Here is a 15,902-nt window from a genome sequence, read left to right as displayed (position 1 = left end):
CAAAAGCTAGAGTTAATTGGTTCCCTTTCCAGTGCTGCTGGGAAAGATGGAAATGCTGGGAAAGGGTCTTAAGTTTGCTAAATTTGTAACCATTTTTTGGTAACCATCTCTTGTGTGTAGAACACTGTTTTGGAAGAGACGTGAAGTTCAGACAAAACTTAGTCCTTTCCCTCAAGAACCTGGCAGTCTAGTAGGAGGGATAAGATATCAACAGAGATAATTTATACTACATATTAAGTATTGATTCATTAGAGAGGTGTCTAAAAAATGAGGACCAAGGGAAAAAGGAGAATGGGAATCGAGGTTACATTATTTCCTCCTGAGACTAATTTCAGAACAAGAAGAAATTTGAAGATTCCTTCTAGCTTATCCCTGAACTCAAACCTGTAATCACAATACACTCACATTGACAACAAAGGGAAAACTAAGCCCCTTCTAACCCTTTTCTCAAGCAACCCCCTTGACTCTCCTTCCCGCTGTATTGGCTGCTGTCGCCTGGGACAATCTGCAGCCGCTTAGGATGGATGAGGTCTAACGATTCCCAGGCTCAATTCATATAAGCACACCCCTGCGTTACACGGCTTTTCTGGAGTGTCTCCAAAACCCAGCAGTCAGCACAATAACATTGGAAATCTATGCAGAATGGCCCTGCTCCTAGAATAGCTGCCGTCTCTAGTTCCAGCATTGGCCAAAATCCAGAAGAAAGTTTCCTAATATGCAAAATGTCTTAGTACCAGGCAGACTTTATATACTGGATGTTCTGGGTTGGCCTGTAAGGTAAATTAGAAATATTTAATTTTCTACTGGGGCTAAGGGTATACGTGGGGCAGAGGTTTTACGTAAACCTTCCTTACAAAGAGTTGTGAAGGCATGTTAATTTGAATAGATGCTACTGAAATTTTCTTATTCATATCAATTCATATCATATTCATAGTGAAATGACTGGAAAGGATCTCAAATCAGCTTCTGCTCCCTCTTCTGATAGATGAGAAAATTTGAACTCAGAGAGATTAAGATTTACTCAAGGTCATGCTAAAAGCCAGAACTAGGACCAGTTCTTTGACCTCTAGGTCAATGTTTTTTCAACACTAGTTGTCTTTTTTAAAAGGATAAACTGAGAAAACAAAAATATAGTCCTCACAATCAGAGCAGTGGGTGAACCCTAGTACAATCGTCCCATCCATTACACTCCACTTGGGAGTCATCACCCACAGCTTGTGGTATTCTGAACCCTTTTCTGAAACCAGCTGGGGTGTGACAAACAGAGACTTAAGAGGGATATCAGATATGGAAAGAACAGTAGGAAAGCAGACAAGCTGAGCTGAGTTCCCAGATTTTTGCAAAAGTTGTGAAGAAGGAGGTACCAATGAAGACAGAGTCCCATGTAAGCAAACTTCAAGTTACCAGATACTTTTTTACCTTCAGGAGAATGGATGGAAAGGGAATAAACATTATATCATGCCTACTTGTGTCCGGCACTGTGCTAAGCACTTTACAAATATTAACTCATTCAAGCCTCCCAACAGCTCTGTAAAGTGGATACCATTATTGTCCTGATTTTACAATTGAGAAAATTAAAGGCAACAAAAGTTAAGTGACCTGTCCAATTACATAGCTAGTAGGTATTTGAAGCCTGATTTGACTGTAGACCCAGTGCTCTAACTGAGCCCCCAAGGTCATTGTAAAGCCTTACTAGACATTGAAAGCTGGAATGCAAAAAGCCAGCACCTACTGCTGACGCTTGCCTAACACTTATAAATTTGACATTCTTTCCTAGTCCCTGAACTTCAAGCACCTAACCAATAGATAGAACCTTGGACGTGGAGTTGGGAAGATCTGAGATCAAATCCAGGAATCTAGTACATGCTTCCAATATTTACTAGCTGTATGATCCTGGGCAAGTCACTTAATCTCTGTCTGGCTCTGTTCCTTAAATTGTAAAATGTGGATAATAACATACAGATTAATAAAATAGATAATATTACTATTAACAGTAATGAACAATATTTCTGTAGAACTGTTCATTACTATTAATGGGAACAAGGGAGGGATAGAATTTGGAACTCTAAGCTTAAAAAAAAACCCAAATGTTAAAAAATTGTTTTAACATGTAATTGGGGAAAAATAAAATATATGAAATATAAATAAAATAAAAATATATAAATACATATTTTTATAAAAATGAAAATATATTTAAAATAAATCTTAATAAGCATTAAAGTTTTTTAAATGGCAATGAACAGATAATACTACTACCTCCTGGGTTACTTTTCAAGATAAAATGAGATAGCATTTATAAAGCGTTTGGCAAAACTTAAAGGACTATATAAATGCTAGCTATCATTGTTATTAACTGAAGAAGAGCAGTTGAATCAGAACAACAGATATCAACATGGAAGAAAACTCCTTGGAATTTACTGCAAGTTCCTCTGTGGGGCTGGAGGTAGAGTTAGGGGGCAGAAAAAGATAGGCCCAATACCCCCTCATTTCTCCTTGACCCATATCATGATTTATATCCCAAAGCATGCTCTTCAAACTAGTCCAGGGCACAATTCATTCATTTCAATTGGACAGACATTTATTGAGCATCCATTCTCTGCAAAGCACAAAGACAGAATTGCTTGACTTTTGGGTCCTTTGTCAAGAGTAGGGTATACTTTGGGGATCTGTAAGATCTCAGTTCCTCCAAGGTGGCACAATCAAGCGTGTACACTGGTTTGAGATCAACAAGAAACTTTTGTGCCCAGAATCTGTGAGTAGTAGTTTCCTCTCCACAACTACCTGGCCTCCAGTTCCACCAAGCCAGCACTGGGGGCTGAGATTCATAGAAGTTCCTAAATTCCCCCAGGGGCTTTGGGGGGGGGGGCAGGGCCACCATTCAATGTGAAATAAAGATCAGCTGCTCAATTCCTCATAAAGGTAATACACAAAGACAGAAAGCAAATTAGTCCCTATCCTCAAAGAGTTTACATCTACCAATCTTCCTTCTCTTCATATTGCTTGCCTCCCAAATTCTACATCTTTAATGAAATCAGCCTCTTTGACTATTCACAGTCAAACTCCTTTGGGAAACATCCCCATTTTAACTAAAGTCATCCATCGTTTGCCAAATTGTTTTTCTTTGTTGAGCTACTTCCCTTTCTCTCAATATGCTCATATAATCAAATCTTTCTGTTTCTGACCTATTTATATAGCTTATGATACAGGAAGATCCACAAAGCGGGGACCTACATCTATTATGAATTATGTAGCAGGTTACTTGTTGCCACTATATAATGCCATTAGATTGGGACTTAGAGGAACTCGGTTAGAATCCTAGCTCTGTCAATTACTTAGTCAGTTTCTTCATCTATAAAATGATGAAGGGAGCCAAGATGGCAGAGTAGAAAGATGCACATACACTAGCTCTTCCCTTACAGCCCATAAAATACCTGTAAAGAAAGACTCTCAACAAATTCTAGAGCAGCGGAAGCCACAGAACAATGGAGTGGAGGAGAATTCCAGGCCAGGGTGACCTGAAAAGCTGACTGGAAAGATCTGTCACACCCGACACAGAGCAGAGCCCAGCCCAGCCCAGCCATAGCCACATGGCACAGCACTGGGAGGGGGAAGCAAGCAGGTCTTGGGAGTGGAATCCTCAGCAACATTAGTGGTGATTTGCAGTTCCCTCAACCCACAGGTGCCAAAGGTCAGTAAGAAGGTTTTTTCAGCTGGCACAGAAGGGAGCTGGGTCTTCCTATAGCTCTGGCCTCAGGCAGTGGCAGAGGCTGCATCTGGCAGCAGCAGCAGCTCCCACAGGAGCTCTCACATCAGCCCCTACAGCAGTTCACATCCATTCTTGGATTGTAAAACCCCTAGGGACACTGAGCAGCTGATCCTTACCTCAGCCCTGTGTGGTGGCCCTGTCCCCACCTAATGCTCCAAGAGGAATTGAGCAGCTGATGTTTATCTCACATTGAATGGTGGCCCTGCCTCCCTCCCCAAAGCCCCTGGGGGAATTTAGCAACTTCTCTGAATCTCAGCCCCCAGTGCTGGCTTGGTGGAACTGGAGGCCAGGTGATTGTGGAGAGGAAACTACTACTCACAGATTCTGGGCACAAAAGCTTCTTGTTGCTCCCAAACCAGTGTACATGCTTGATTGTGCCACCTTGGAGGAACTGAGATCTTACAGATCTCCAAAGTATACCCTACTCTTGACAAAGGACCCAAAAGTCAAGTAACTGTTTGGGAAAATGCCCAAAAAAGGGTAAAAAAATAAGATTATAGAAAGTTACTTTCTTGGTGAACAGATATGTTCTCCCATCCTTTCCCATGAGGAAGAGCAATACTTACCATCAGGGAAGACATAAAAGTAAAGGTTTCTGTATCCCAAACATTGAAAATAAATATCCAATGGTCTCAGGCCATGGAAGAGCTCAAAAAGGATTTTGAAAATCAAGTAAAAGAGGTGGAAGAAAAATTGGGAAGAGAAATGGGAGAGATGCAAGAAAATCATGAAAAATGAGTCAACAACTTGCTAAAGGAGATCCCAAAAAATGCTGAAGAAAATAACACGTTTAAAAAGTCTAAACAATTGGCAAAAGAGGTCCAAAAAGCCAATGAGGAGAAGAATGCTTTCAAAAGCAGAATTAGCCAAATGGGAAAAGAGGTCCAAAATCTCACTGAAGAAAATAGTTCTTTCAAAATTAGAATGGAACAGATGGAGGCTAATGACTTTATGAGAAACCAAGAAATCACAAAACAAAACCAAAAGAATGAAAAAATGGAAGATAATGTGAAATATCTCATTGGAAAAACAACTGACCTAGAAAATAGATCCAGAAGAGACAATTTAAAAATTATGGGACTACCTGAAAGCCATGACCAAAAAAAGAGCCTTGACATCATCTTTCATGAAACTATCAAGGAAAACTGCCCTGATATTCTAGAACCAGAGGGCAAAATAAATATAGAAAGAATCCACTGATCACCTCCTGAAAGAGATTCTAAAAGAGAAACCCCTAGGAACATTGTACCCAAATTCCAGAGTTCCAAGGTCAAGGAGAAAATATTGCAAGCAGTTATAAAGAAACAATTTGAGTATTGTGAAAATACAATCAGGATAACACAAGATCTAGCAGCTTCTACATTAAGGGATAACAGGGCTTGGAATATGATATTCCAAAAGTCAAAGGGAGTAGGACTAAAACCAAGAATCACCTACCCAGCAAAACTGAGTATAATACTTCAGGGGAAAAAATGGCCTTTCAATAAAATGGAGGACTTTGAAGGATTATTGATGAAAAGACCAGAGCTGAAAAGAAAATTTGACTTTCAAACACAAAAATCAAGAGAAACATGAAAAGGTAAACAGGAAAGAGAAATCATAAGGGACTTACTAAAGTTGAACTGTTTACATTCCTACATGGAAAGACAATACTTGTAACTCTTTAAACTTTTTTCAGTATCTGGATAGTTGGTAGGATTACACACACACATACATATACACACACACTCACACAGAGAGAGAAAGAGAGAGACAGAGTGAGAGAGAGACAGAGAGAGAAAGAGAGAGAGAGAGAGAGAGAGAGAGAGAGAGAGAGAGAGAGCTTGCACAGGGTGAGTTGAATAGGAAGGGATGATATCTAAAAAAATAAAATTAAAGGGTAAGAGAGGAATATATTGAGAGAAGAAAAGGAGAAATGGAATGGGGCAAATTATCTCTCATAAAAGAGGTAAGAAAAAGACTTTTCAATGGAGGGAAAAAGGGAGGAGGTAAGAGGGAAAATGTGAGGCTTACTCTCATCACATTTGACTCAAGGAAGGAATAAAATGCACACTCATTTTGGTATGAAAACCTATCTTACAATACAGGAAAGTGGGGGAGAAGGGGATAAGCAGGGTGGGGGGGGATGATGGAAGGGAGGACAGTGGGAGGAGGGAGCAATTAGAAGTCAGCACTCTTGGGGAGGGACAAGGTCAAAAGAGAGAATAGAAGAAATGGAGGGCAGGATAGGATGGAGGGAAATATAGTTAGTCTTACACAGCATGACTGTTATGGAAGTCATTGGCAAAACTACATATATATAGCCTATATTGAATTGCTTGCCTTCCTAATGGGAATGGGTGGGGAGGGAGGAAGGAAGAGAAGGTCGAACTCAAAGTTTTAGGAACAACTGTGGAGTATTGTTCTTGCATACAGCTGGGAAATAAGAAATTCAGGTAATGGAGTACAGAAATTTATCTTACCCTACAGGACAAAAGAGAACATGGGGATAAGGGAAGAGAGGGATGTTAGAAGGGAGGGCACATTGGTGGTACGGATAATTAAAATGCTCGGCACTTTCAGGTGGGGAGAGGCGAGAGATGGGGAGAAAATTTGGAACTCAAAATTTTGTGGAAATAAATGTTGAAAACTTAAAATAAATAAATTTTTAAAAAAAGAAAAAAATGAAGAAGTCAATTTAGATCAATGGTCTGAAGTAGATTGCATATATCCCAGGGGGTATTGTAATAATTCCTTGGGGTATGGGGAAAATAATATTATAATTCTTTTATTATTTTATCTTTAAAAAATAAAGAAATTAAGTTTTACTTCTATTTAATATATAGACTGGCAGTGGTATCTTCGTGCAGTCTGTGTATCAAATAGTCATGTGTAATATATGCACCTGAGGTATCTTGAGGAAAGAGTGGGAATTTTATTACCCAGAGGGGTTTATAGCAGTGTCCTTACTTGTTCATTTGCTTCATGTATTATGATGCATTGAAGTTTTCTTGGCCTGATTACGTGCATTTTTAGATAATATTGTTAACTTATTAAGGTATAAGGAGTAGACCTGTTATTTCATTGGTAAGGGCATTCCAGATGAGGGAATTTCTCCCACCATTTGTAGGCTGGGAACTTCCTTCCAATTTATAGTCTTAGATGCCTAAAGAACTAAATGGTTAAGTGACTTGCCCAGGGTCATGCAACCAATATGGGTCAAAGGAAGGACTTGAACTCAGTTCTTGCATTCAGACCAGTCTTCTGTATTGTGCTTTGCTGCCTCATTTAACTAAACCATCCCTGACAAAGTGGACAAGAAGTTTAAAATGATTCCTGCAAAGAAACTACAGATTGAAGACAGTAATGATAATAATAAGCATGTGAGTTTGGGAAACAACTGTAAAACAGCAAAGCTGAGTTACTCCTAATATAAAATGGTCAATAGTCACATTACAGTAATGGTGAAAACAATGATGATCTAACCATCTGACAAGGTCAGCCAAAATATTGAAATGAGGATTTGAAGTATAGATTTCTGTCTACTGTCATTAATGATGAATGTCACCCTAAGTGTATTTTGTGCCTTGAGGTGTTAACTAACGATGCCATGAAGCCATCACATGTAAGAGATTTAAAAACAAACTTTTGTTGTAGAAAATAACATGTGGGTGTCCTCCATAAAAATTCTCCTCTCTGTACAGTTAAGAAAACTCTCAAATTTTCAAATAGTCTGAAAAGACTTTGAAAATCTTCCAACCTACTTAAGAATCTTCCACATGAAGGATTCAGTGGTTTTTGAGTTCATTTGATAAATATATAACAAGACAGCACCTTCCAATTAGTTTTCAAGAACAAATGATTGACAGGGAAGATGGAAATTTACTAACTGATGTCAACAAAAACTTCTGCATAATTGGCGGAGGGCAGTGAGATAAGAGTATCACGATATGGTAAAGACAGACAAAGCTACATTTTGTCCATTTAGAATCTTGCATCGAAGTGAAGTCTTTTAAAGTATTTTTTGTAGCCATTAAAAAGAAGTAACAAAATGATCTGAGCTTAGAACCAGACCTTCAAATCACAGCATTGCAAAATGTTAAACCAAGATTAATAATAATGAAGCACATTCAACTGCCTTGCTCTCACTAAATTATTGACATCTTCATTATTATTTCAAATATTTAAGGTATCTTTAATCTCACTGACTTGTCGTTTATTTGGGTTTTTGCTGTTATTCTGTTGTATTCAGTCACATCCAACTCTTCATGACCTCATTTGGAGTTTTCTTGGCAAATATACTGGAGTGATTTGCCATTTCCTTCTCCAGCTCATTTTACATGCGAGGAAATGAGGCAAACAAGGTTAAGTGACTTGACAAGGGTCACACAGCAGGTAAGTATCTGAGGCCAGATTTGAACTCAGGAAGATGAGTCGTCCTAACTTCAGACATATGGCTCTATCCATTGTGCAGCCTAGCTGCCCCATCAATTTGAGATTTCTATAATAATAAGTAGAGGATGTTGGTCATCTGGCTGTTATTTTTTTAATCTTACTTGAGGATAGAATAAATACAAATGTTCTTAAGGTGCAGCAGGGAAAATTTAGGTTAAATATACAAAATAACTTTCTGATAGTAAAGTTGCTTTATTTGGGGGATAGATTACTGATGTAATATTGGGAATATTTCTCGCTCCAGATCTTTAGACCAAGGTAGAGTCTTCTCTTAATGAGACAGTTCAGGTCTGGTCCTGTCTAAAAACTGGGAAATGGACTATTAGCAGAGGTATGCAGCCAGTCAGCTCTAACCAGCCAATCGTTAAATTTTCAGTGTGAACATTTACACTTCAGAAATCTTACAAATCAGGGCTTGATTTGTTTGATTATCTAGTCGTGAGAAAGTATTAATAATGCAGATTAAACTCAGAAGTATGTGTGCATTCAGAGAATTCACATTCAACACTCCACACCCCTGTATTACTCTGTACATGTTGCTTGAACTCAGCAGGAGTGCAAGAGAGGGCTGGGGAATGAAGTCATCATAGACTTGAGGGTTTGTGAATAGAAGCTAACAACAATGACAAATAATAATGATAACAAAACCTGGTATTGATAGAGAACTTTAAGGTTTGTAAAATATTTTATATGAATTATCTCATTAGGGCTTTAGAGCACCCTGAGTGGAGGAGATTAAGTGTGGGGTGTGAGAATGAAGGAAGAGAAAAAGCATGTATTAAGTGCTTTATAAATATTATCTTATCTGACACCTTTCTGCCAGAGGAGACATAGGGAATAGGGGTTCTTAACTTAGGTCCTGTAGTTAGGTTTTAGGAGGGTATGGGAAAAAAATCCATCTGAATTTTCACTAATCTCTAGCTGAAAATTAGCATTTCCTTCCATTATTAATGTAGGCAATAAATATTACCCTGAAGAAAGGGCCATTGGGCATCACTAGATTGCCTAGAGGGTGACATGACACACAGACACAAAAGTTGAAAACTTCTATTTTGGAGGCTATAATTCCATTATGTTAAATAGAAAAGTTTGTAGAGATCTGGAAGCCCCAAGAACATCTGCCATTGCCTCTGGCTGCTTGATTCTTTCTATTCACCTCACCACAAGCAAACAGGCCCACATTACCTAATATAAGTAAAGATGATGAGGCATCTTTGGACAGCTGTATGAACCCAGTGATGACCTTGACGGGAAAATTCTGGTTGCTTCAGCTCTGGAACAGTAGCAAGACACCTACTATGTGCCAGGGGCTGTGCAGTGGCTAAACTTCAGACCCAGGCCAGGGTCTAGACCAAACTAATGCCTACACTAATCCCAAGCCCTTGGGATTCCCAGAGTTTGGTTACCTAAGAATGAATAACAAGAGCCTCTGTCACACTGAGTGTGGGGCACTCTCCAAGAATGAAAGGCAAGAGGGCAGGGGGATCATGACCCATTTTGCATGAAGTCCTCTCCAGGCTGCATTTCTGACTTTGCATAAGACTTTAATCTACAAACCCCATTGAGACCTCTTCACACTGGAGGCTCAGTTTACCTCCCATATCCCTTCTGTTCCTTACAAGTCAGCCAGAACACATTTATTAAGAGTTTGTTACATGCCACACATCAAGTGCTGGGAATACAAGTATAAGCAAGTTGGTTGTTGTCCTTCATCTTTGAAGAGGACCAAAATGACATCACTATGATAAAGTGAAACTTCAATGTGTCGGACTGTGTCTGATCAGACCAATATGAGGTCGGAATGCTCTACCACAGGTTGGACACAGATAGTCCGTGTGAATATCTGGGGTGAATATCCCAAATTTGCTCATCCTGTGTTTACCTTGTGCTGTCTCAATTCTGCTTTGCTCAAAGAGCACAGCACCCATTCTGATACGGGCATGCCATGCTAAGCAGTCATATGCCAGGGTCTCTCATGCTGGGAATACAAGTATAAGCAGGAAAAATAAAATGATATCCCTTGTCCTCAAGGAGTTTACATTTTAATGGAATTCTTCCTTAAAACAGATTCTCCTGGGATGCATCTCTATACTACAATGTTACTCTTTCCCCAGGCTTTGAACATAAAAACTCTGAAAGGGTTGATGGAAGGCAATGTGAGGTCTTTGAGGTCTCTAAGCTCTTCTGTGTTTAGAATATGGTGCTAATTGGCTCCCCCTCTCTTTTCTCTCTTTCTCTCTCTCTCTCTCTCTCTCTCTCTCTCTCTCTCTCTCTCTCTCTCTCTCTCTCTCTCTCTCTCTCTCAGCTTTACTCAATTAATCAATCAATCACTGAATGAAAATAAAGATGACACTGAGGCTGTGAATCTGGGTGACCAGAAGGATGGTGGTAGCCTTGGTATTAATAGAGAAGTTCAGTAGAGGGTTGAGTTTGGAGAAAACACAGTAAGTTCTATTTTGGACATATTGAATTTGAAATAGATATCCAGTTGAAAATGTTTAATCTTGAAGAGATTAACCTTTCTTTTAAAAAAAAGTTTAATAATAATATTTTATTTTTCCCCAATTACATGTTAAAAACAATTTTTGACATTCATTGTCTTTTTTTTTTGGTTCCCAATTCTATCTTTTCCCATCCCCAGCCCCTCCCTCAGATGCTAAGCAGAGATCAACCTCCCCTAAAAGAAGAGCTCAGGATAGGTAGTAGGCAGTTTAGGAGTGAATGAGACTAGGTCTAGACATATAGATATGGGAGTCATCTGCATAGAGATGACAAAAAATAAATCTATGAGAGGTAATGAGATCAACAAGTGAGAGAGGATACAAAGAAAAGATAGGAAAGCCCAGGACCAAGCCTTGGGGCACACTCAGGGTTAATGGTTGTGACAAGCTGAAAAATAACACTTGCCCTACTTACTTAAAAGGGTAGGTTGTTGTTGGTGGTGGTTTCTTCCCCAGAAGAAAGTGCTTTATAAAGTATAAAGTGCAATGAAAACATGAGCTAGTGTTATTATTACTAATGCCTCTGGTCAGGAAGTTTCTGACAACTCTTTAGAACAGCCTCACCTTCCTTAATAGAGGTCTGACTGTGATGAATGTAACCCCATCCATGCTGGCAATTATCAATGCGGTCAAAATGAATGACAGTATTTCCTAGGAGCCAAAACGAGGTATGTAGGGGGTGGAGCAAAGAATACTCAATAGCAGAGTGCTCCAGGTGAGTAACAAACAGATACCGGTCAGTGATAAAGACAAACTGTGTGTCACCTTTCACTTGGTAGCTGATGTTTCAGACAGAAATCAGGACTTCTCTCTGAAGTGGTATTTACCCCCAAACCCATCTTACCTGAGGATTTCTTCCAGTTCCACAATAACTGCAGTATTCTTGTTCTTGAAATAAAAATAGTCCTCAATTCCAAGCTCACTCCTTGGGGAGCTGGCCAGCAAAATAAGCCACTGAGGGAAAGCATGCCGTGTTTCCTATAAGAACATATGGCTCATTACCAAGAACCAGGAGAAGATGATCTTGTAATGACTCCAAATAAATATGAAATAAATCAACTGGCTCAGGAGGCCTTGGGCACCAGGAATCCCTAAAGAGGACAGAGATCCTTTATTGTTTACAAAATGTCCTGGCAGTAACCTTTGCTGCCTCATTAGAAGTAGACCTTCAGTAGAACCAGACAGTTGCCAGATTTCTGCCCAGGGGACCATCCCTCAGATAGACCCTCACAGTGTGGATTCTTCTTTCAGAGAACTAAGTCAGATCTTAGCAAAGGCACTGAGGTAATGTGATAACATTGAGAGAATCAGATGAGTAAAGATGATTCAGTTCTTGAGGGGATAAAAATGTCTTTGGATTGTTCTCCCCTGCCTGGACTCTCCTTTCTTGGCCATCCTGAACTGCTTTAAGAAATACTGGAAAAGACATAGTTTGAGATGGTTATTCCAGTCTGAGTGACTGTAAATGACTGGTTCAGATGAGAGGAAAGCAGGGGGAGTGAAAAAAATTGTGCTTGGAGGAGAGCAAAAAAGTGATGATAAAAGATAGAGATGAGAGAGGAAAGGAAAAACATGAGGGAATAGGGGACAGATGGAGAAGGAGAGGGAGAGCCAAAGGGTCAAAGCAAATAAAAGATCAAGAAATTATAAGTTAATATTTATACAACACTTTAAGTTTTGCAAAAACTATAAATGTACATAAATGTATATATACATGTTCTTGTATATATATGTATATAGGCACACGTACATATATATATGTATATATATATATATATAAAATCTCATTTGATTTGAACCTTACACACAGTTTTATGATTTAAGTACTAGAATAATCTCCATTTTACAGATGAGAAAAATAAGTCTGAGAGAGTTTAAATAATTTGCCCAGGATCATACAGTGTCTGGGGTAAACTTGGGTGTTCCCGATTTCAAGTCTGCCACTCTATCTACTATATCAACGAGATTTTTCAGACAGAAAAAGTGCCATCATATCCTACCAAAGGAGAAAGGACTAAGAACCAGGATTCTGATGAAAGGGAAGAAAAAACAACAACAAAGAGAAGGTGGAAACAAAAGCAGGAGTAAAAGTGAAAGAGAAAAATGAAGGAACTCAAAAGAGAAGCAAGAGAGGAATAGAAAACAAGGAGGGAAACAGACAAAGATAGGGACAGAGGAGAAAGACAGCCAAGGACACAGATATAGAAACTGAGACAGAGATGGAGGAGACAGACAGGAACAGAGAAGAGATACAGAGACACAGAGAGGGACAGAGACAGAGACAGACAGAGGAAAACAGGGAGGGAAGTGAGAGAAAGCCTTGGTCCTCCAATGTAGGATGAGGCACCTGCTCAGTAGGACCTAATGTTTGCTCTGCCCCTGCCTGCTGCCCTGTACGTCATAGTTAAATTTCCCTAAGCTCGAAAATGTCAACTGAGTTAGATGACCACTGTGAAAACAATGGAATTTCCTATCCCTCCTCCCCCAGTGCCAGCTCCAGTCAGTGCCTTGGTGCTGGATGGCCAGGCTGCCATGGTGATTCATGATTCCAATGGCTTGTTTTCATATTCTGACTTGCTTTTGACATAGTAATCATCAAGGGGTCAAGAACAAGCCTCTCCATGAAATTGAATTGCTGCTTAATTGATGGCTCCAGAAGCACCATGTTGAGATGAAAGTGGCCCATTGTGGGGGTGGGAGCCACGTCCATGTAAGCGTGACGTGGCAGGAGCCCCCAGGAGGGACGCTGACATGCAACCAGAGAGCCAGTGGAGCCATTTTCCCGGCAGGGGCTGTGTTTTGTTTTCTCCCCTATCCTCTTTTTTTTGGTTTGAGTGCTCAGCCCCATCAGGAGAGATTTGACAGCAACACAACTGAAGATATTCAACAATCTGGAGCCCTGAGAAAGACAAACAGTCACTCACAGGTGGAATCCCAGAGGGAAGGCACACCAAAGAGAAGCCCGAAAGAGAAGGAGAACAGAGCCCAGGGTGTTTTGAAAAATGAAGCAAAGACAGACCAAGATCAGCAAACACCTTAGGGACTCAGCATTAATCACCGTGCACCATTGAAAAAGGCACATCAGCAGCAAGGGGCACCGACTTGATTATCTCTCTCAGTCAAGCATGCAAATTCCTGCTTGAAAGTCATAGTAGATTCACCCTTGCTGTCATCCTGCTTTCTAAGGAAGTTACTGGGTCTGAAGAATGCAAATTGACTTGGAAGGGTCTGTGGTCATGCTGCTGTCATGTTAGGGGGCCTTTCAAAGTCATCAAGTCCAGTCTCATCTCCAACCAGCACTGTCCACCAAAGCAGCTGAGACAGATGACTTACTTTCCTGGTCCAGATCTGAGTTGAAAGGAAGGGAGATGGGGAAAAAGAAGAAGAATTTGGGTCAGAGAAAGCTAGAGTTGTTAGGGTATGTGTGTGTGTGTGTGTGTGTGTGTGTGTGTGTGTGTGTGTGTGTGTGTGTGTGTGTGTGTGTGTGTGTGTGTAAGAGTTCTTTGGTGTATACTGTAGGGAAAGATAAGATTTGTTAGGCTGATAAGAGCGAGGATAAGATAAGAGTTGTTAGAAGTGTGCATGTATATATGGAATGAGATCAGCTTTAGTAGATACATAGATATGTAAGAATTGGATAAGATGAGGGTTGTTAGATGTGTTGAAATGGAAGTAAGGTGGTAGTTCTTAGACTGCAGGGATAAATATGGGTAAGTTCAGGGTTGTGGGATGGGAATGAAGGTAAGGCTACAGAATCACTGCTATCTCAGAGTTGGAAAGGATCTCAATGGTCATCTAGTCTCTAGAAGTGTGCTTAGTACACAGCTGGTGCTTAATAAATGTTGATTGATTGATTGAATGAGATATTCCAAATCATGCCTACGAAGTGGTTGCCTAGTCTCTGCTTGAAGACTTCCTGTGATTAGAAACTCCCTCCCTCCTAAGGCAGCCTATTCTGTCTTTAGACCTCTCCAGTTATTATGAAATTTCCTCTTATGTTGAGTCAAAATCTGCTTATCTAAAAATTTCAATTGGTTGTTTCTACTTCTTCCCTCTCCAGCCAAGAAGAACGTCTTATCTCTCTTCTGCAGAACAGACCTTCAAGTACATGAAAATGGCTAGTACATACCTCCTGAATCATATCTTCTCAATCTTAAACAGCGCTGGTTCTTTCACTTGATCCTGATATGGAATGACCATCATCCTCTGCAAATGCTCCAGTCTGTCAAAGTCCTTCCTAAAATGTAGCAATTAATATCAAATACAGTATTCCAGATGTGGTCAGACCAGTAGAGAATACAATAAAAGTATCATCACACCCTATCTGTCAATCAATGTGCATTTATAGAGCAACACCAGTGTAGGAAAAGAGATACAAGATAATTTTGAGGAGAAGGTACTAGTACTTGGAGGCAGCAGAGAGGGCCTTCAGTCAAACCAAACTTCTGTTCTGGGTAGAAGGTCCAGTCAGAGGAATGGTGATAGAGAGTCTTGGATATGGAAAAGCAAGGAGACCAGTGGACCATAGACTATGTGACAGGGAGTAGGGTGAAAGAAGACTGGAAAGATAAAAAGGGACCAAGTTATCAGGGGCTCTGTGAGTCAAACAGGACTTAATATTTGGTTCTGAAGGTAATAGGAAGCCACTGGGATTTATTGAGTGGGATGGTGACATGATCAGAAGTATCATTTTAGGAATCACTTTGCAGTTGAGTTCTGGAGGATGGTCTGGAATGGGGAAAGACTTGAGGTAAGGAGATCAACAAGTAGGCTTTTACAATGGTCCAGGTATGAGGTGATCCAGATCTGTATCAGATTGGCAGCTGCGTGGGAGTGGAGAGAAGGGGACATATTTGATAGATGTTATGAATTAGAAACAGCAAGACTTTTTAACAGATTGAATATGTAGGTTAAATGTGTGAAGGGTTGAGAATGCTACCTAGGTTGTAAGCCTGTGTGACTGGGAGAATGGTAGTACTGTTGACAGTAATATGGAAGTTCAGATGAGAGTAAGGTTTGGGGAGAAAGATAATGTGTTTAATTTTGGATATTTTGAGTTTGAAATGTCCACAGGGCATCCAATTTGAGGTGCACAAGAGACAGTTGGTAATGTGAGACTGGAGGTCAGGAGAGAGTCTAGGGCTGGATAAATGGATCTGAGAATCATTGGCATAAAGAAATAATTGCATATATTGGTGATT

General features: G+C 39.9%; 1 long non-coding RNA gene across 1 annotated transcript in view; it reads left to right on the top strand.

The window, feature by feature from the left end:
• The window catches only part of LOC140505550 (uncharacterized), a 148,386-nt gene extending 133,374 nt beyond the window's left edge, over positions 1 to 15,012 (top strand). Inside the window, exon 4 of the long non-coding RNA XR_011967561.1 lies at positions 14,762 to 15,012. This is a non-coding gene — a long non-coding RNA (uncharacterized lncRNA). The remainder of the gene's footprint in view (positions 1 to 14,761) is intronic.
• Positions 15,013 to 15,902: the final 890 nt, after the last annotated feature.

The sequence above is a fragment of the Notamacropus eugenii genome, chromosome 5 (assembly GCF_028372415.1).
Source record: "Notamacropus eugenii isolate mMacEug1 chromosome 5, mMacEug1.pri_v2, whole genome shotgun sequence".
In the NCBI taxonomy this organism is placed as follows: domain Eukaryota; kingdom Metazoa; phylum Chordata; class Mammalia; order Diprotodontia; family Macropodidae; genus Notamacropus; species Notamacropus eugenii.
The sequence above is the reverse complement of the archived record's forward strand: the minus strand, read 5'-3'. Positions and strand labels throughout refer to the sequence as shown.